The sequence below is a fragment of the Oryctolagus cuniculus genome, chromosome 3 (genome assembly GCF_051225735.1).
Source record: "Oryctolagus cuniculus isolate XC-2025 breed Fujian yellow rabbit chromosome 3, ASM5122573v1, whole genome shotgun sequence".
Taxonomy (NCBI): Eukaryota; Metazoa; Chordata; class Mammalia; order Lagomorpha; family Leporidae; genus Oryctolagus; species Oryctolagus cuniculus.
The window spans coordinates 51,084,526-51,106,213 of record NC_142869.1 but is presented as its reverse complement, the minus strand read 5'-3'; the positions used below and the strand labels follow the sequence as shown (position 1 = coordinate 51,106,213).

General features: G+C 36.9%; 1 long non-coding RNA gene across 2 annotated transcripts in view; it reads right to left on the bottom strand.

Annotated features, from left to right (window-relative positions):
- Positions 1-21,688, bottom strand: part of LOC138848959 (uncharacterized) — a 201,812-nt gene that overhangs the window by 4,486 nt on the left and 175,638 nt on the right. The gene's annotated exons all lie outside the window — the stretch shown is intronic.

Sequence of the window (21,688 nt, the reverse complement as noted above, 5' to 3'; positions counted from 1 at the left end):
TGCCACGGCGCTGGCCCCAACGATAAAAATCTTAAAAGCAATTGAAAAGGAAAGACAGGTGACCTACAAAGAACATCTCTCATAAAATAACTTCTTCAGAGTACTGACAAAAAATACTGTCTGTAGAGAATTCTCTATATAGCTAATTTATCATACAAGCTAAGAGGTGAAGACTTCAGAAATAGCCATAGTGGGAAACTGACCTTTTACTTAAACAGTCAGTGGTGCACAGAAATATGCAGGATTGGTACCAGTTGCTAGAACATGGTAAGGAAACAGCAAATAGACTCTTCAGTACTATTAGAAATAGTCGAATGATAGATACAGATGTCCTCAAGGAATGAGACTCTATACAAAACATAATTCAAAATTAATCAAATGGATTGACATTGTGGCACAATGAATTAAGCTGCTGCTTAGGATCCCTACTATCACAATGCTGGTTTGAATCCAAACTATTCCATGCTTTTTTTTTTTTTTTTTTTTTTTTTTTTTTTTTTTTTTTTTTTTACAGGCAGAGTGGACAGTGAGAGAGAGAGACAGAGAGAAAGGTCTTCCTTTGCCATTGGTTCACCCTCCAATGGCCGCCACGGCCAGCGCGCTGCGGCCAGAGCACCGTGCTGATCCAATGGCAGGAGCCGGGTGCTTCTCCTGGTCTCCCATGGGGTGCAGGGCCCAAGTACTTGGGCCATCCTCCACTGCACTTCCTGGCCACAGCAGAGAGCTGGCCTGGAAGAGGGGCAACCGGGACAGAATCCGGCGCCCCGACCAGGACTAGAGCCCGGTGTGCTGGCGCCACAAGGCGGAGGATTAGCCTAGTGAGCCACTGCGCCGGCCCAATATTCCATGCTTCTTATTCAACTTCTTACTAATGTGCCTGTGAGTCAGAGGTGTGGGCTAAGTCATTGGGTTCCTACCACTAATGAGGAAGACCCAGATGGAATTCCTGTCTCCTAGTCAACCATTTGGGGAGTGAACCCACTAGTAGAAGTGCTCTTGCCCTCTCTCACTCTCTCTCTGCCTTTCAAAGAAAAAAATAAATAAATCTTTTTAAAAAGAATTATGGGGAGCCAGCACTGTGGTGTAGCGGGTAAAGCTGCCATCTGCAGTGTCAGCATCACTTATGGGCACCAGTTCGATTCCCAGCTGCTCCACTTCCAATCCAGGTCTCTGCTATGGCCTGGGAAAGAAGTTGAAGATGGCCCAGGCCCTTGGATCCCTGTACCCACGTGGGAGCTCCAGGCTCCTGGCTTTTGATTAGTGCAGCTCCGGCCATTGTGGCCATTTGGGGAGCAAACCAGTGGATGGAAGGCCAATGCCTCTCTTTCTTTCTCTCTCCCATCCTCTGCCTCTCTGTAACTCTGCCTTTCAAATAATTACATAAATATTTTTTTAAAAAAAAAGGAATCACAGACTTTTAGATATATGAGCAAGCCCCACAAAACTCTCAGAAGAAAACATAGAAATAAATCACAGTGACCCAGGATTAAATATTGGTTTCTTACACAGCACCAAAAGAACACTCTGTAAAAGAAAAAAAAATTACAACAAACTTGATAGCTGAAAACAACAGATATTTGTTCTTTCATAGTTTTGATGGCTAGAAATTTAAAACCAAGGTGTCAGTAGAGCCATGTTCTCTCTAAAGGCTTTGGGGTAAGAATCCTTCCTTGCCTCTTTCTAACTTTTGTGAGTTGCTGGCAATCCTTTGTATTTCTTGGCCTGTGAACTCATCACAACAATCTCCATTGTCAAATTACACCCTCCATGTGTATTCCGTGCCAAATTGTCTTCGTAATAAAGATACCAGTCATTGGATTGGGTTCCATTTTAATCAAGCAAAACCTCAACTCCATTACATCTTCAGAGACTCTATTTCCAATTAAGGAAACATTCAAAGATATCAGAGGTTAGGATTTTAAAAATATATTTTTAGGGGACAATTCAATTTAGAGTAACATAAATACATTTTTTTTCTAAAAGAGATGTATGAATGCCCAATATGTATATGGAAAAAATGCTCAGTATCATTTACCATCAGCAAATCAGAACTACAGTGTAATACCATTTCAATTGGTAGCATCAAAATATAAACAATAACTGGGATAGGTAAGGAAATGGAAAAATCAGGACCCTCACACATTGCTAGGAAGAATGTAAAATAGTATTGTCACTGAAAAAAAAAAAAAGAGCCTGGTAGTTTTTTAAATGATTAAATGTTTTCTACTCTTATGAATTGAAAACAGATGTCTGCACAAAAGCTTGTAGACCAATCTTACACCACAATTAAAAGTAACCAAAGGGCCGGTGCTTGGTAGTGGATAAAATCACTGCCTGGAATGCCAATATCCCATAGGGGCACTAGTTCGAGTCCCAGCTGCTTCACTTTCGATCCAATTCCTGTTAATGCACCTGGGCAAATAGTGAAAGATGGCCCAAATCTTCGGGCCCCTGCACACATGTGGAAGACCCAGAAGCTCCTGGCTTCTGGCTTCAGTTTGGCCCAGCCTTGGCTGTTGTGGCCATTTGGGGAATAAAATAGCATATGGAAGATCGATCTCTCTCTCTCCCTCTCTCACATCTATCGCTATCTCTATTTCTATCTTCCTATCATCTCTATCTCTATCTCTACCCCAACTCTGCTTTTAAAATAAATAAAATAAATCTTAAAATAAAAAGGTGGCCAAAAGGTAAAAACAAACCAAATGCCTTATCAATTGATGAGTCGATAAATATTCATGTGATATATCTGTACCTGGAATACTATTCACCCAAAGCAAGAAATGAAACACAGCTCCATAATACCACATGGATGAACCTTGAAAACTTTATGCTAAGTGGAAGAAGCTAGAGACACAAAAGGTCATATACTGACATATGGCATGTCATTCGGGAGTTGTCCAAGGCAGGAGTGAGGGAAAAATGAAAAGTTATAAAATTACATGGTTGTGGAGCTTGAACTCTATGAATATACTTTAAAAAACTGAATTGCACACTTTCAGTCAATTTATGGTATGTGAGTTATACCTCAATAAAGCTGTTATAAAGAGATACTCCAAAATATAGCTTCAAAAGCTCTTTCTGTCACTAGGCATTCAAATGAAATGTACAGATAATCTGGTCAGTCATCCTACTAGTAGGTATATACAGCCAAAAATTCTTGGGCAGTCACATAATGACAACTCTGAAAATGTTTATTATACTATAATGTGCGGTACTGGTAAGACAGAGGCAACCTGGGTGTCCGCAGTTTATTCAAAATACATACACAAAAATATTCATTTCACACAAATGAAAAGATAGTCAACACATGTGAATAGTTGCCAAAGTGGCAGGGAAGAGAATATTAGCAATGCCTTCAGGCAGAAAAAAGAGAACTAAACATTATGCATGTCAGTTATCCATCATATTAGAGAAGCAACAAAATAAGAATGCCAGAGAATTAGGGAGCCAGAATACCAAGTGCAGAGCAAATGGGAGCTGAGGCCAAAGTCGGGATTTTTTATATGCTCCTAGACATGATAAACAAGGGCAGGCTGACTCCATTTGATGCACCGAGGCCAGAGTGGATACAGGAACTACATTTTATATTTGTATTTGTATAAATGCTTTTAGTTGAAAAAATAAGTGAATAAAAAGTAAATAAGTAATTTGGCCAAATATAGAAACTATACTATCAAATCAAGTAGGCCAATGGAGGCCATCACCGCAAGAATCTTGGCATTACATATTTTGTTGGTTTCATTGCCTAGTGCTTAAAGAAGAAAAAAAGATTTATTTTTTCTTATTTGAAGAGCTGAGTGACAGAGAGAGAAGGAGGGACAGAAAGAGAAAGGGATCTCCCATCTGCCATTTCACTCCCCAAAAGACTGCAACAACCTGAGCTGCGACATGCTGAAGCCCGGGGCCTAAAACTCCATTCGGATCTCCCATATGGGTGGCAGGGGTCTCCAAAGTACTTGGCTGCCATCATCTGCTGCTTTCCAAGGTGAATCAGCAGGAAACCGGGTGAGAAACACAGTAACTAGTACTCAATCAAGTGCTCCAAAATGGGGTTCCAGCATTGAATGCAGTAGCTTAACTTGCTGCAACACAATGACGGCCCTGCCTAGACCTTTTTATCAGTACATCTGTGCCATCTAAAAATCTTTTCATGTATTGTGATACTTTCTGTGATGTCTGCTTTAACTTTTTAGTACAAAGATGCAGCTCTACATAGTTGGGTTTTATATATCTCACTACCCAAAATGAATATTAAAATTTTATTGTTCTCTTTTTTTTGCATTCAGTGAATATTATTCAAACTTCCAGTTCTACTTTCATCCTACAGCCTTGTGATCATAGCTTTTTTTTTTTTTTTTTTTTTTTTTTTTTTTTTTTTTTTTGACAGGCAGAGTTAGACAGTGAGAGAGAGAGACAAGAGAAAGGTCTTCCTTCCATTGGTTCACCCCCTAAATGGCCGCTACAGCCGGTGTGCTGCGCTGATCCAAAGGCAGGAGCCAGGTGCTTCCTCCTGTCTCCCATGCGGTGCAGGGCCCAAGCACTTGGGCCAATCTCCACTGCCTTCCCAGGCCACAGCAGAGAGCTGGACTGGAAGAAGAGCAACTGGGACTAGAACCCAGTGCCCCAACTGGGACTAGAACCTGGAGTACTGGCTCTGCAAGCGGAGGATTAACCTAGTGAGTCACAGCACCAGCCTGATCATAGCTTTTTAAAAACAAATTTTTAGAAATTCTTAATTACTATGGACTCTTTAGTCAGAATTACTATCACCAAATTAAAAAACATCTAGAAATTATTCTTTCCACAAGAAGCAAATGGCAAAATTTCACTTCTAAGAGACAGCATTCTCTTCTCTTTGGGTAAAACTTCATTTTGTTGCCCCAGATTGTCAGTAGTTCCAGCATTGGTTTTCTGGCTTGCTGAATATGTGGCAGAAGTTGAAATTGTTTCCAGACCTCATGCTATTTTTATATTAGTCATCTGAGCAAATTCTATTCAGCATACTCCCTACTTAGAAACAAATTTTCAGACAAACACCCTACCTCCAAGAAGTAAGCAGCAATCAGAATTGGCATGCCTGAGACTCAGAGAAAATTCCTATGTTTGACAAGTGAAGATTTGCTTTTAATGAACTGTTAAAAGCAAGCAAAATTTCTTGTAAGTGGGTATGTAGGAACAATATGTTTTCTCTGGGAATAAAATATAAAATATATACAAAAAGCACTTCCCCAGTTGACCAAAATATGGATCCTCTCTTTTTAACAACCACTATTTAAGAGGGAAATGCCACTATTAATGGTTATTTTGTACACATTTAATTATCGATTAAAACAATCTTTCATATATAGCTACTGAGAAGATGGATAAATTGTGTATCTTTTGGTCAAGAAGACATCTGCACATAAACCAGATTTGAGTGTTAGGGAATCAGCTTTGCTATTTGGCAGTGGCTTCACTTCTCAAACCATTTTTTTTTTAGTTTCTTCTCTTTTCTTTTCATCTACTTGAAAGGCAGAGTGACAGATCAATAGAACTAGAGCAGGGATAGAGGAAGGGCTAGGGGAGAGAGAGAAATAGAGAAAATCTTTCTCATGCTGATTCATTTCCCAAACGCCTTCAACATCCAGGGCTGATCCAGGCCAAAGCTGGGAGCCCAAAACTCCATCTGGGTCTCCCATATGTAGCAGGAACCCAAGCCCAAGTTATTTGAGCGCTCATCTTTTACACCCCACCTCACCCCAGGATGCAATACAGGAATGTGCATTGGAAGCAGAGGGGCTAGACTCAAACCAGCACTCCACGTGGGATGCACATATCCTGAAGTGTAACTGAATCGTTCACCCTTCCACTCCTCATAGCTTTTTAAAAATAAGATTATGAAATAAGATAACTACTTATACCCCCAAATCTTTATGATACTCAGAAATTAATGTCTAGCCTCGTATTCATGGAATGTAATGAGAGATTCCATAGATTTGGTTGGTTACCAACTATAATATATAACCATTTTCACAGCCAGGAAATTCTTCTTAGATAATCTAAATCTTTGGCCTTTCAAATAATTCTTTCTATAATATAGTTAGAAAATGTGATTAATTTCCCTTGTATGGAAAAAATTAATTCCACACTTAAATACAGCTAATAAATCACACTTCACATTTCATTCTCCAGAATGGATCGTCCCACAATTTCCTTTAAAATCCCAATTTCCCATTACTTAACCCTATAGCAGCTTTCCTGTGACCCTGCTCTAAGTTTTCTAGATTTGTAATTCTAGAGCTTAAAACCAGATGATGAAATTCATGGAGGATCTGAGAAGAGTGCATGTTTCTTTCTGTGAGGACATGGATGAGTAGCATAGATATTTCAGGAAATAAGAAAACCTTCACTCCTGTATACCATGATCACCAATTTTCTGAAATGATTATAACTTCCCCTTTGCCCAGAATGTTATTGTAAATGACTGGGTGGTTCTCCTGTACCATCCACAAACCCAAAGAGGGTACAAATAACCCTTCTTACTATATTCTAAGGAAAGACTTATTTCAAGAGAGGTGGATCAAAACTCTGGTTATTTTCTGATCTCTCTCAATGGTAATGTAAACCTATCTGATGCTTTGTATACGAATCAGCTACAAAATCAGTGATATGATGGAAGGCATTGTAATGACAGAAGGTAGTGAAGGTTTTGAGTATGTGAGATCTGTCTTCCAATTTCACTTTCTACCATTTGATAACTGATATCATTTCCTGGGGCATTAGTTTCCTTGAATACAATTGAAAATAATGAGCTATCACCTCATACCTGTTAGAATGGCTATAATTTTTTTTAACTTTTATTTAATGAATATAGATTTCCAAAGTACAGCTTATGGACTACATTGGCTCCCCCCCACCTCATGACTTCCCTCCCACCCGCAACCCTCCCCTTTCCCACTCCCTCTCCCTTTCCATTCACATCAAGATTCATTTTCGATTCTCTTTATATACAGAAGATCAGTTTAGCATACATTAAGTAAAGTTTTCAACAGTTTGCTCCCACATAGAAACACAAAGTGAAAAATACTGTTTGAGTACTACTTATAGCATTAAATCTCAATGTACAGCACATTAAGGACAGAGATCCTACATGAGGAGTAAGTGCACAGTGACTCCTGTTGTTGACTTTACCAATTGACACTCCTGTTTATGGCATCAGTAATATCCCTATGCTCCAGTCATGGAAGCCTTTTGAGTTCTCCGACTCTTATCTTATTTAGACAAGGTCATAGTCAAAGTGGAGGTTCTCTCCTCCCTTCAGAGAAAGGTACCTCCTTCTTTGAAGACCTGTTCTTTCCACTGGGATCTCACTCGCGGAGATCTTTCATTTAGTTCTTGTTTGTTTGTTTGTTTGTTTGTTTGTTTTTGCCAGAGTGTCTTGGCTTTCCATGCCTGAAATACTCTCATGGGCTTTTCAGCCGGATCTGAATTCCTTTAGGGCTGATTCTGAGGCCAGAGTGCTGTTTAGGACATCTGAGAATGGCTATATTTTTAAAAAGACAAGAGATAACAAGTTTTGGCAAGGATGTGAAGAAAAGGCAACCCTGGTACACCATTGGTAGGAAAGTCAAGTAGTCCAGATACAGAAAAAAAAAATATAGAGGTGCCCCAAAATTTAAAAATAGAACTATCAAATGGTCCAACAATCTCACCACAGTGTATATATCAAGTGGAAATGAAATCATAACGTTAAAGACTGTATTGCTATGTTCATTGCAGCATTATTCACAACAGCCAAGATATAAATCAACCTACATGTCCATTGATGGATGAATGGATAATGAAAATGTGGTACAGAAGTAGAGAATAGAATAGTGGGTACTCAGGCAGGGGTGTGAGCTTAGGAGGATGTTGGTCAAAGGAAAAAATATAAAGGGACTGGAATGTGGTGAGCAATTAAGCTACTTGGAGTACCTGCATCCTATATTAGTCACTGTATTCAAATCCTGGCCACTGTGCTATTCTGGTTCCAATCCAGCTTCCTGCTTAATAGTCATCTTGTGAGGCAGCAACCTCCCAGTAGACATGGATGGAGTTCTGGGATCCTGGCCTCAGCTTGACCCAGCTCTACTGTGGACATTTTGACAATGAACCAGCATATGAACAAGAGACAGCTTGAGCGAGCATTTGTATTTGTGTGTGTGTGTGTGTGTGTGTGTGGCTGTCTCTCTCCCCTACAAACAGAGATAAATAAAATTTTAAAAATCTTGTCAGTGAGGAAGAGAAAATTCAGCAAATCTATTGTACAACATGGTGACTATAGTTAATAACAATCTATTGCATAATTGAAACTAAATAGATTTTGAAGTGTTCTCATCCCAAAACAAAATTGTATGTATGTGGGGAAATGCTTACATTACATAGCCCATTTGAGTGTTCTACAGTGTGTGTGTGTGTGTGTGTGTGTGTATATATGTGTGTGTGTGTGTGTGTATATATACACATATATATTTCAAATCATCATATACACTACAAATATTTTATAAAACAACATGTACTTCCTAGGATTATTGTAAAATTCTAATAAGATAATTAACTTGTAAGCCAGATGTGAATTACACTCTTATCCATTCTACCTCACTCTGGTACAACACTGATACAAAATCAGACTCTTTCACAAACATACACTGGAAATCCATTTACAGCAAGCAGATTATGAGCTGGATATGTTTACTGCAGATTTATTCGGTCCCAGAGGTTCACATCATATAGCACATAGCAATTCTTTCCACTGATTTTGGTGATAAAGTCTGTCTTCCAATCTGAGTTCAACTTTGATGGTACCTACTGATGTCTCTTGTGTGTCTCCTCAGTCTTGAGAGCCCACACTCTATTACGTGAACAGTTCAGCATAGGCCAACCTTCTGCCCTAAAAATTTAAGACTTTTCCATAGCAAAGTGCTCAACACATTGCAGAAGGCACTAGAGAGTTACATCTCACTAGTTTCATCTACTGCAAAAGCAAAGTGCTTTCTTGAGTAAGTGCTTGATGAATATTATTTTTCTTGCTTCATCCTGGTGGGAAACTGTACCAGAAGGAGTTATTATTTCATGCTAAAGATGAAAAACAATAAATATTGAATCCATTATAATTAATCTTAAAATATTTCTGGATTCTTTTAGATTAAAAAAGGATTTATTTGTTTATTTGAAAGACAGAATTACAAAGAGAAAGAGAAATCTTCCATCTGTTGGTTCACTTCGCAAAGGGCAACAGCCAGGACTGAGCCAGGCCAAAGTCAGGAGCTTCTTTTGGGTCTTCCATGTGGTTGTCAGTGGGCCAAACACTTGGGCCATCTTATGCTGCCTTAGTATACACATTAGCAGGAAGCTGGCTCATAAGTGGAACAGTCAGGACACAAAGCAATGCCTAAGGGGTATGCATCACAGGTGTCACAGACAGCAGCTTAATCTGATACACCTCAATGCCGGCCGCAATACTTCTGCTTTCTAGACTGAAAATTCATGGTTTTCAATATTTATACTTCAATAATTAGTCTATAAAGTAATGAAAACCCAAACAAATTTCACTGAAACACTTCAAAGCTAGATCTGTGGGCAGTAGTTGAATAGGAATTATTTTTATCTTTTGAGCTTATGTTTGATTATTTTCATTAGTATCTAATCCATTTCTTTATTATTTATTATTGCCTAGTTTTTGTGCTGCTGAATTATTTCTAGAAAAACGACCTGTGACTAGGGAAGCTCTTCTATAATATTCACAATTTGGCCCTAAAATCAAGCATTGACCATACAAGACTGAATCTTGCTGAGACTCTGAGATGACTTAAAACAAAATAATCTTTCAACTTAATTTTCAAACACTTGTCTTGCCTACTTTTGCACAAAAGTTCTTAAGTTGTATGATATTTGGCTCCTAGAGTACATAATTATAAATTTTAGCAAAGTATTTCTTAGCATTAAATTATTTTGATAAAAATTGCCTTCTAAATACCTGGAACACATTATTCTAAATTTCAACTCTAACACCTTTTCACAAAATGTCATTATTTATATAGTAATTTTTTTAGAAAAGTTGATTTTTTTAATTTATAAAGAGCATAATGATGGGCTAGTGTTGTGGTGTAGTACACTAAACCTCCGCCTGAGGAGCTGGCATCCCATATGGGTGTCAATTCGGTGGTTGGGCCCCTGGAACCACATGTGACACCTGGAAGAAAGTCCTGGTTCTTGGCTTAGGCCTGGCCCATCTCCAGCTGTTACAGCCATTTGTGTAGTGAATTAGCAGATGGAAGAACTTCCTCTCAGTTTCTCCCTTTCTCTGTCTGTAATTCTACCTCTTAAACTAATTAATTAATTTAATTAAAATTTAAAAAGAGCATAATGATTTTCCACCCTACCCTCCCACCTTTACGTATTTTTCTTTTAATTTCTTTTCACTTTTACAGTGACATATGTTAAATTTTCTTTATAACTACAAGTCTAACCTTCCACTAAATAATGAATTCAACAAGTAGTAACTGGAAAAACCATTGTTCCTCAAAAGTATAAACAAGGTATACAAACAATAATCAAATTTCAAAATGTCAATTTTGCTCATATATAGTAATTTAATAGAAAACTACTTTAAACATGAATATCCTTTAATAATATTTTTTCAAATAAAAGAGAAGCCTTCTAAATTACAATCTCTTGGAATTAATGCTATTGGCCCTAATTTGGAGGCAAATCTTACAGATTATCATTAATTTGCTTTCTTCATGCTATAACTTTTTGTCTTCTAAATGGTACCAATTAATCTGTTAACTGAAAATATATAAGAATATAGAATTTTTTTATTTATAAGTAAAACACTCTTGTTATAAGCCAACATGTTAGATTAACTGATTCAGCTTTTTTAAGATTGATTTATTTATTTGAAAGGCAGAGTTACAGAGAGGAAGAAGCAGAGAGAGAGAGAAAGAAAGAGGTCTTCCATATGCTGGTTCACTCCTCAATTGGTTGCAACTGCCAGAGCTGCACTGATCTGAAGCCAGGAGACAGGACCCTCTTTGGGTTTCACACGTGGGTACAGGGACCCAAGGACTTGGGCCATCTTTTACTGTTATCCCAGGCCATAGCAGAGAGATGGATTGGAAGTGGAGCAGCCGGGACTTGAACTGGCACCCATATGGGATTCTGGCACTGCAGGCAGTGGCTTTACCTGCTACGCCACAGTGCTGGCCACTGATTTAGTTTTTATATTTGGTTGATCATCAAGAAACTGCTACTTTATAAGTAAAAACAGGCTGAATATCAGTAACTTCATATGGCTCAAAAAAACAAATACATTTCTGTCCCAGAATAAAACACTGACACATATTTCTTCCTATCAGTTACTCATAAAGTCACTAGGAAACTATGATGATCTGCCTCTTACACACTACACAGAATCCATATGATTTCAAATTGTTATCTCAGCTGAAACCAGGTTTTATGTTTCCTTTCTCCAAATTAGGCAATCTGTACTCTTAGGACACTGTTGGGTTTGGTTGAGTGCTGCGACTTTGATTCATTATGTGTAATGACCACCAAATGCTATTCAATGTCATATATTTACTAGATTCCATGTCTGGTCAGATGTCTTACCCTTGCTGCTTATTTATGGTAAATTGTCTCCTATGAGGTTACGGAAATAGAAAAAAGATGATTTTTTTCTGGTTTCATGAATGTCATCAGTTTTATAAAGTACTTCTAAATGTGTCCGGGAGTTCAGGAATACCATATTGCATACAATTATTGTCTGAAGCCACATTTAAATTCTTCTCAGGAATTGCTCATTTACAACTTATATTACACAATTTTGTGTACTTAAGGCTCTAGAATTTTAGAAAACTGCTTCAAAAAAGATAGGTTAAATTATAGCTAGATTATAGATTAAGCTATAGCTAGATAGGAGTAAGAAGTTCCACCTGAACTTCTTGCACAGCAGAGTGACTCTAGATAATAATAATGTACTGTATGTTTTACTTTTTCTTTTAAAACAAAGCTAAAAGAATGGATTACAAAGAAACTATAAATGTTTAAAGATACAGATATGTTTAACTTGGTTTGGACATTACACAATGTATACATGAATCCAAACAGCACATAATACCCCACAAATTTGTATAATTTATATGTGTCAGATAAAATTTTTAAGACACTTAAACAGAATTTGGTATATATCCATAATGTTTCTGGAAAAAAATTATCAAAATGTACTTTTAATATATTTCCTTTTTTATATCAAGTAGGACAACTCAGTCCACCTGATTTATTTATTTATTTATTTATTTGACAGATAGAGTTAGACAGTGAGAGAGAAAAACAGAGAGAAAGGTCTTCCTTCTGTTGGTTCAACCCCTAAATTTTGGTCACTACAGCCAGAGCTATGCCGATCCAAAGCCAGGAGCCAGGTGCCTGGTGCCTCTTCCTGGTCTCCCACGTGGATGTAGGCACCCAAGCACTTGGGCAATCCTCCACCCCCTTCCCGGGCCACAGCAGAGAGCTGGACTGGAAGAGGAGCAACCAGGACTAGAACCGGCGCCCATATGGGATGCTGGCACTGCAGGCGGAGGGTTAACCAAGTGAGCCACGGCCCCGGCCCCGATCTTTAATATATTTCTAAAATATAAGTTCATTTTCTACTTTACAATGATGTATTATCTTATTTCAGACTTTCTGGTACTTCCCAAAATACTGAGTTATCATCTCACTTCAAATGTATCTGCCACTTGAAATTCCTGCTCAATTTCCATAATTCATACCTCAAAGTTAAACTATTATCAACTTTTTAAATTTTTTCTAATGTCGAAATGGAATATTGAATGAAAGCTCATCATTGTAGCTTAACTTGATTTCTGGAGTAAAATAGATGTGTATCTGTATCTCAGTTCTGCTATGCACCAACCATGAAATTTTGGAAGCATAATTTTACCTCAGTCTGTGCTCTCATTTCTAAGATGATAATAACAATAAAACTAAATAAAGAAATGAAACTAAGTAACAAATATAAAGTATATAATTTAATGACATTGCTTATAGTAAGTGGTAGTTAAAGTGTTAAATATTAGTAGTATTAACATATTAATCCAATGAATCAAAACAAGAATATCTCTAACCATACTTTAATTATCTAAGGGCTATCAACACATGTGAATAAACCAATACAAATGTTCTTAACACGACCCCACGATTCAATGAAGCACATCACAGAATCAAGGTAAATCAAGTAAGCAGGAAAAAGTATGGCTTAGTTAACTAAATGACAGGTTGAAAACACAAGGGCTGGGTTAATTATTACCTGTCAGTTCAGGCCAATCATCACAAATCCTTGCACCTTTCTATACCCCTTATGAGTAAAACATCATAGACATTACAAAGGCCTACCTAGCCATTTTTCCTAGACTTAAAAATCACCAGGCCATAGTTTGGGAAGACAATAGGTTTCAGAAATAAGAAAAGTCTTGTTAACCACAAGGTATACAGATTCTATGAAAACACAATATAGTTTTAAACAAAACCAGGGTAGATGATTGCTCTGTGTTGTTGTCAGGTACAGATACCCATGTATCAAGTGTTTTCTTCATCATGAATTCATTGAAAATATTCTAAAATAACAGCCAGTTGTGTTTCTTCATATCACTTCACCAAATACATTGAGCAAAACAGTGATGATCCTAGAGTCCTCAATGGCATTTGGATATGGGTTTGGCAGTTAGGGACTTTCACTTCAAAGAAAAGTGTAGTCTGTTTAGGTTTCCAAAATGTGTGAATACCAAGAGGTCAAATAATGTCCCCAGAAATGTTACCTTTGCTACTTGAAATAGAGTTTCCTCCAATAAAACAAATATGTCCATAGCCAGAATGCCGGCAGCAGACATCGAAGAGAAATTCAGACAAGGACAGGAAATCATAAAAACTGTATAAATGCAATTCGATTTGATCAGTACCCAATTCTCAATCAAGAAGAAGAAAATAGTTCACTTTGATTTTATCTTTAGTCTCTCACATATGAAAGCATAGGATTATAATTTATGGGTAAAAAATTATAACACTATTTAATGAATATACTATTTTATGTAATGTGTAGAAGTGAATTTGAAACAACATACACTTATGAATTTTCTAACAAACTTGCATACTTTAAAATCAATTTGAATATTTGTTGTATTACTTAATTTTGCAAATATATTGCAAAATCCTTGGGAATAGGCATTTTAAAAACTTTATTATTCTGATTTTACAAATGAAAATCTGAAATACAATGAAATAAATACATCCTCTGTCATATAACTATTTAAGTGGTGGAAATGGCCAAGACACCTGAAAATCAAGACAGTTCATCATGAGAAGTAAGAGTTAAATAAGCTGAGGTTTTTCTGCAACAAACCACTGACCCAAAAATGCCACGTGGTTATGAATAGTTAGGAAAGAACTACAACAGCGTGGCCTGCCTCATAAAATTGCAATGAATGGAGCTAGTTGTAGGAGAAAAAAACTTTGAGTTTGCTGGATATTTAATAAACAGTGTCTAAGAAAGTCAGACTTTCCAAATAGAAACCAAAGAAGGAAAAATAAAGTTGTCACCAACTTATCTTTACATTCACTTCATGAGACAAAGAATCTCTATTTAAAATTAATTTTCATTGATTTGAGAGACAGAGGAATAGAGACAAAGATAAAGAGACAGTGTGCACCCTCATCTGCTGGCTCACTCCCCAAATGCCTGGAAAAGGCAGGGCTTAGCCAGGGCCAGGACCAGAGCCAGAGCCAGGGCCAGAGCCAGGAGCCAGGAGCCAGAAACACAATCCAGGTCTCCCACGTGGATGGCAGGAACCAACCTATTTGAGCCCCCAAAGTTGCCTCCTAAAGTCTTCATTAGTGAAAGCTATAGTCAGGAGTCAGACCCAGGAGTTAAATCTAGGCACTCCAAAGCAGACTGTAGATATCATAACCACTAGGATAAACACTTGTTCCCCCAGTTAGTTCCATATTTATCTTTTAATAAATAATCTTTGATTATGCTCTATGATCAGAATGCCTACCAGTAATGTCATCTCTAAAAAAACCACATTTAATGTCTGTAAAAAATCAATTCATTCAGTAAATACTTTCTGAGTGTGTACTACATGCAGGATTGTCCTAAGGAGATGTGCAATGTTCTGATCAAAGAAAATTACCTGATATTTGGCAACCCATATTTTTCTGAGAGCATCAGGAAGAAAGGAGCTAATAAGTACTTAGGTACCATAAGGAATAAAGAAAGTGAAGGGGTGGTCCAAAGGATCTCTTTGAGGAGATGATTTGAGCAGAAAGTTGAAAGAGTAATGTATCAGCACTTGAGAAGACTGAGATAGGATGGTACCTGGTGGATAAAAATGAAAACACTTCTCATCAGGCCAGATGAGACAATGGGACAAGGTTAGCCAGGTGGAGGTTTCAGGACATTGCTGAAATCAGCATCTGGACAGGATCGGCACATTAAAGTTTAGTATGTTGACTACAACAAAATGGAACAAGATCTAGAAAGCATAATATCACAGCAGTGAGCACAGAGTCTCTACATATGTAATCAAGGCACAAATTGCTGAAAGTGGCAAGAAGAGGTTTTCACCCCATCTTTGGGTATCTCATCTCATCCCAAACACAACCAGTCAAACCCCATGAAGTTCTAGAATGTAACCTGTTGTCTATTACCACAACCACAACCACAGAAAATTATCTGTGTTTAGAATAACATCCAGATACATGTATCACAAACCAATTACAGTGCTTTATCAAAAACTATTGTATTTTCCTCACTTTCAAATTAAGAAGTTGGTAATCTTATACTGGTTCAGCAAAAGATAAAATCAGCATCTTCCATTGCTTCTGGCTTATAAGGTAGCTCTTCCATATCCACTCCCCATATCCCAAAAAAGCTAAAATCCACCATGCCTCCCCACCACCAATCCTTAATTAAACCTACACAAAATACTCCACCATTAAGCTTCCATTTCTCTCCAAGTGGTACAAATTGTTTAGTAAGTACAGACTTTAGGAGTTGATTTTGGATATAAGCCCAATGTTTAGTTAAATGAATTCAGACATAGTGAGGAAGTATGATCCACAAAACCATCACACCAAGGTCAAAGGAAAGAAATATAGTCTAACTAATCAGCAAGTATCAATGACAGATCAGATGTTCTCTGACCTAAGAATCCATTACACATTAAGGCTAGAATCAGGAACCTACATTATAAAAAATATTAACACTGTCTTGTTAATAATAAAACAAAATAAAGAATTAATTAAAACTTGGTGACAGAATTCTCATGCCTCAACAATCTTTGTATTCAGCTCTGGAAATGTATATCGTATGATAATGTATTATTGAGTGAATATTTAAATCCTATTTAAACTGTTTCTCAGCTTCTGGGATGCTAGTAAACATAAAATGCCACTACACATTTCAGAAGATGCATAATAATGGAAAACAAATATAAATGTTGGAAATAAGAATCATTAATTCCACTCATATATCATTATAGCTTCTTATCTGATGCAGTCACTTGCTACCAATTTTTTTGCTTGCATTACTGAAGTAATAAAATTATGACCAGAGGACATTTAGCTTTGTGGTTCTAAACTACTTTTATGAGGCCAATATCATTCTAATTCCAAAAACCAGAGAATGATACATCAAAAAGAAGAGAACTATAGACCAATATCCCTGTTAACAGATGTAAAAATCCTCAACAAAGTATTAGCTAATCAAATGTAGAACATACCAGAAAGATCATTCGCCCAGTCCATGTGAGATTTATCCCTGATATACAAGGATGGTTTGACAATAGCAAATCAACAAATGTGATATATGACATTAACAAACTGAAGAACAAAAACCATATGATTACTGTAATAGATACAGAGAAAGTATTTGATAAAATACAACAGTTTCATGTTGAAAAACCTTAAGAAAATTGGATATAGTAGGAATATTCATAAAGGCAATCATGACAAACAGACAGCCAGCATCCTATTGAATGGGGAAAAGCTGGAAATATTCTCCTTAATATCTGGAGCCAGACAAGGATGCCCACTCTCACCATTGCTATTTAATATAGTCCTGGAAGTTTTAGCCAAGCCATTAGACAAAAAAAAAGAAATAAAAGGGATACAAATTTATAAGGAGGAAGTGAAACTATCCCTATTTGCAGATGACATGATTCAATAAATAAGAGATCCAAAAGACTCCACAGAGAAACTATTGGAACTCATCCTTAACCAAGGATGTCAAAGATCTCTACAATGAAAGTGGCAAAATGTTAAAGAAAGAAATAGAAGAAGACACACACAAAAAAATAGAAAAATCTTCCAGATTCATGAATTGGAAGCATCAACATCATCAAAATGTCCATTCCATAGAAAACAATTTACAGATTCAATGTGATTACAATCAAAATACCAAAAACACTCTTCTGAGACCTAGAAAAAAATGATGCTAAAATTCATAAGGAAACAAAAGAGACTCCAAATAGGGAAAACAATCTTACAATTATACAACAACAACAACAAAATCCAGAGTCATAACAGTATCTGATTTCAAGACATACCACAGGGCAGTTATCATCAAACAGTCTGGTACTGGCACAAAGACAGACATGTAGACTAATGGAATAGAACAGAAACTCCAGAAATCAATCCAAGAACCTACAACCAATTTTGACATAGGAGGTAATACCAATCCCTGGAGCAGTCTCTTTAACAACTGGTGCTGGAAAACTGAATCTCCTTGTGCAGAAGTATGAAGCAGGACCCCTACCTTACACCCTACACAAAAATTCACTCAAAATGGATAAAAGACCTAAGTGTATGACCCAATACCATCAAATTATTAGAGAACTTTGGGAAAACTCTGCAAGACATTGGCATAGGCAAAGACTTCTTGGAAAAAAACCCAGAAGCATAGGCAATCAAAGCCAAAATTGACAAATGGAATTACATCAAACTGAGAAGCTTCTGCACTACAAAAGAAACACTCAGCAAAGTGAAGAGATAACTGACAGAATGGGAGAAATTTTTTTGTGAACTATGCAAATTTAGCAAACTATGCAACTGATAAAAGGTCGACATCCAGAATCTATGAAGAGCGTGTGGAATTCAACAACAATAAAACAAACAACCAGTTAAGAAATGGGCAAAGCACGTGCACATTTTTAAAAGTAAATCATGACCACACTTACCATCTTTTGGATGATGCAGTTCTGACTGTACCATTCACTGCTTCTCTTACTTCAGATAACGTAAGCTTTCTCAATTTTTTCCCAGTTTTATACTACATCTGGTAATACAATTCATATTACACATTCTTTGTTTGATTTATATGAAATATTGTATGGAAATAATTTAGTACATAGTTAGCTTTCAAAAATATTAGCTAGATTCTTACATTTTGCAAAACTTGTCTTCACTTTTTGTGGTTGTCCTTAGAGCTGTTTATTACATATCAGAGCTAATACTTCTGGTTTTACCCCCTTCCATTTCAAGCATGTAATAAATTATGTTTTTATATTGTTTTTGTTAGGTAGGGCATGTGACTCTTTCTTGCCAAGATATTGTAATTCATTTAACTTCCAAGCCAATGGAGATCCAAAAGAATTCCTTTCTTTAGCAAGAGAACCATTCATGTTCAAGGAGATAGCTTGCCACTATAAGAACCTTAGTTCATGGGGGCCGGCGCTGTGGCTCACTTGGTTAATCCTCTGCCTGTGGTGCCGGCATCCCATATGGGTGCTGGGTTCTAGTCCCAGTTGCTTCTCTTCCAGTCCAGCTCTCTGCTGTGGCCCAGGAATGCAGTGGAAGAGGGCCCAAGTGCTTGGGCCCCTGCACCCGCATGGGGGACCAGGAAGAAACTCCTGGCTCCTGGCTTTGGATCGGCATAGCTCCAGCTGTAGTGGCCATTTGGGGGGGTGAACCAATGGAAGGAAGACCTTTCTCTCTATCTCGCTCTCTCGCTATCTAACTCTGTCAAATAAATAAAAGAACCTCAGTTTATCAATGATAAAGACTGACTCTAGATCACAATGAACACATAGCACAAGTAAACAATAAATCAACCTAGCTTGTCATTTCTGAACATACTTAAGTTCTCAGCATTAACAACCCGGAGCTTATAAGACGTAATTCAAGCCAATATGCTATGTTGGCTTCCATATAGACCTGATTCTGTTAACCATAAAAAAAAGAAGCTGCTAAGAATGCTCAACTCAAGTACACGAAATACATTTTCTATATTTATTTTTATACATTTTACATAAAAATACCATAATTCTTTAAACATTTATTGAATGAATACTTATTCAATCAGATTCCACATGCCATCCCACAGCTATCTCAGTCCCTCGCTTCATACTGAACTTCATTTTATGCTCATATTTTATCTCAAAATAGAATAAACAGCTATTTGGAAAAGTCTTTTTACGGTATTTCTTAATGTTAGAATATTCCTATTATCAATGACCATTTCTTGATTTAATATGGCAGAAAAACATAGTCAATTCTTGCAAACTCAAGAACTGAGAAATATATAACTTGCTTGGATAACAAGAACTTTGCTGGGGAATTTTATTTTTTGAGATGAGGTCACACTGCTTTTGGTTATTTTATGAAGGCACCTCCTCCATGGTAGTCATATAGACATCCATGAGTTAGTTCTAATAAACCACTGTGTGAGCATGAACGTGTGCGTGTGTGTGTGTGTGTGTGTGTGTGTGAAGCTAGGAGAAAATTATCTTGTGGCTATATCTTTTAAAGTGGAATACAAATAAAAACACAGAGAAAGGCACAGTGACCACTCTGCTGGTTGCTGTCCTTGAACGTGATGCTCTATCTACTACGATAATTCACCATAACAAAAATTGTAGTACTCCTCAGATTCCAGACCATATGGCAAAACTTACACCAGGCTTGAAAAAAATCACAACTTCATTTTACCTAGTGAGGTTGTAAACCCATCAATACCTAAACACTGCTTGTATTTGAGGATCTGTGCCTCCAGAGAAAGTTACAATAACTTGAAAAGGTTCCCTGAGTTCTGACTAATAATAATTAATATTCATAATACAGTTTCTCATGTGTATCATTTCAATGGATGGTCAAAAAATTTCCATAAGGAAGAAATATAAGCAAGAAATATTATCTTTATTTTCTTCATATAAAGAAAAAAGTAAAGTTGAGATGAAGTAACTGGTTTCCAGAAGTTCACATACCACAACTACCTCAGCAGGACTAGCAATGTCCCTGGGTCATCTAACTGGATTTCTTCCCACCAGCAACTCTGTTTCTCATCAGAACAGTGTCAAAGACATAGTTTCTGAGTTACTGGTAAAAGTGACGTGTTAAAGTACAACAAAATGGATGTTTTACATTATGAATCCCTGAGAAATGACTTTGATAGTGTAGAAAACCCTTTATATATTTATTTCTCTGAGTTCTATAATATTTCTGAATGTTTTTCACTTAATACCAAGAGAATCTTTCCATGAAGAAAATGAGTGGCCATCTGAGGCTTGAATACTTCTGGTTGCACAAATTAGTTAATAAAGATGAGCCTACTCTACTCCTCAAGTTATCACATTGCACACATTTTATATCAGTAGCAGAAAATCCCACTTGGCATTTGTTTTGGACATGTCTTTATTCCATGGGCAGCCATTTATTTAATTGTGCTTCGAAATTAAGTGCCTGGCTTCATTGAGTGTACTAAGGATGCCTCTACAGAAGCTTAAGTGTTGTAAAAACAAATGACTGAAGACAGAAGAGAGCACTAAACGGCATGGGCAGTTCAGAATGCACAGTTTGGCACTGAATTTAGTAAATTATAGCCAAGAAACTTTTAGTTTCACCCTAACTGTCCATTTTCAAATGGTACTTCTGCCAAATACCAGGCTGCATTAAAAAGCTCAAATAGCACATTCAAATTTGAAACTATAGGTCTTATTTATTCACATTTTTTAGTTGGCAAACATGAGAAGCACTTTGGAGCAGTGAAAGAAGATGAAGAAATAACTTACAGTGAATGGAAAATGTTAGGAAAGCAAGGGCTAGACAATCCTGTGAGTCACTAGTGAGATAGCTAACGGGATAGGGATTCCAGTCCACTCATTAAAGTGTGGGTTGAAACGTTGCTTTATTTTTCAAGAATTTCCATGGGAGGCACTTGGGGAAAAACAGGAGGGGGTCACACTTGACTCAGTCAGAACAGGCCTGGAGAGTGGTGAGATACTTGCACTAGAAGACACTTCACAGCACAGACAAGATTTCCAGTCTTAAACGATTTTAAAGAACTTTGTAAAACACTATCATTATAGTGAACTAAATCCTTTAAAATTATTTAAAATGAACAAATATGACTTTTAAATTATTTTAAATTTATATCTGAGTTCATTAGTACAACATGGAATTAATTTTGCCTATGATTTAAAATCTTAGAATGTGTGTTTCTAACAAGGGAGGAAAATATTCTAAAAGTAGGGAATAATTTTAGGTTCACAATTTTCTTTGTATGAAGAAACCCCTGTCTATTATTCTTCCAAAAAATGGAACAAAATGAACCTAATAATGAACACTGACCTTGTGGATATTAATTTAAAACAACACCACAGTATCCATTACCTCCACC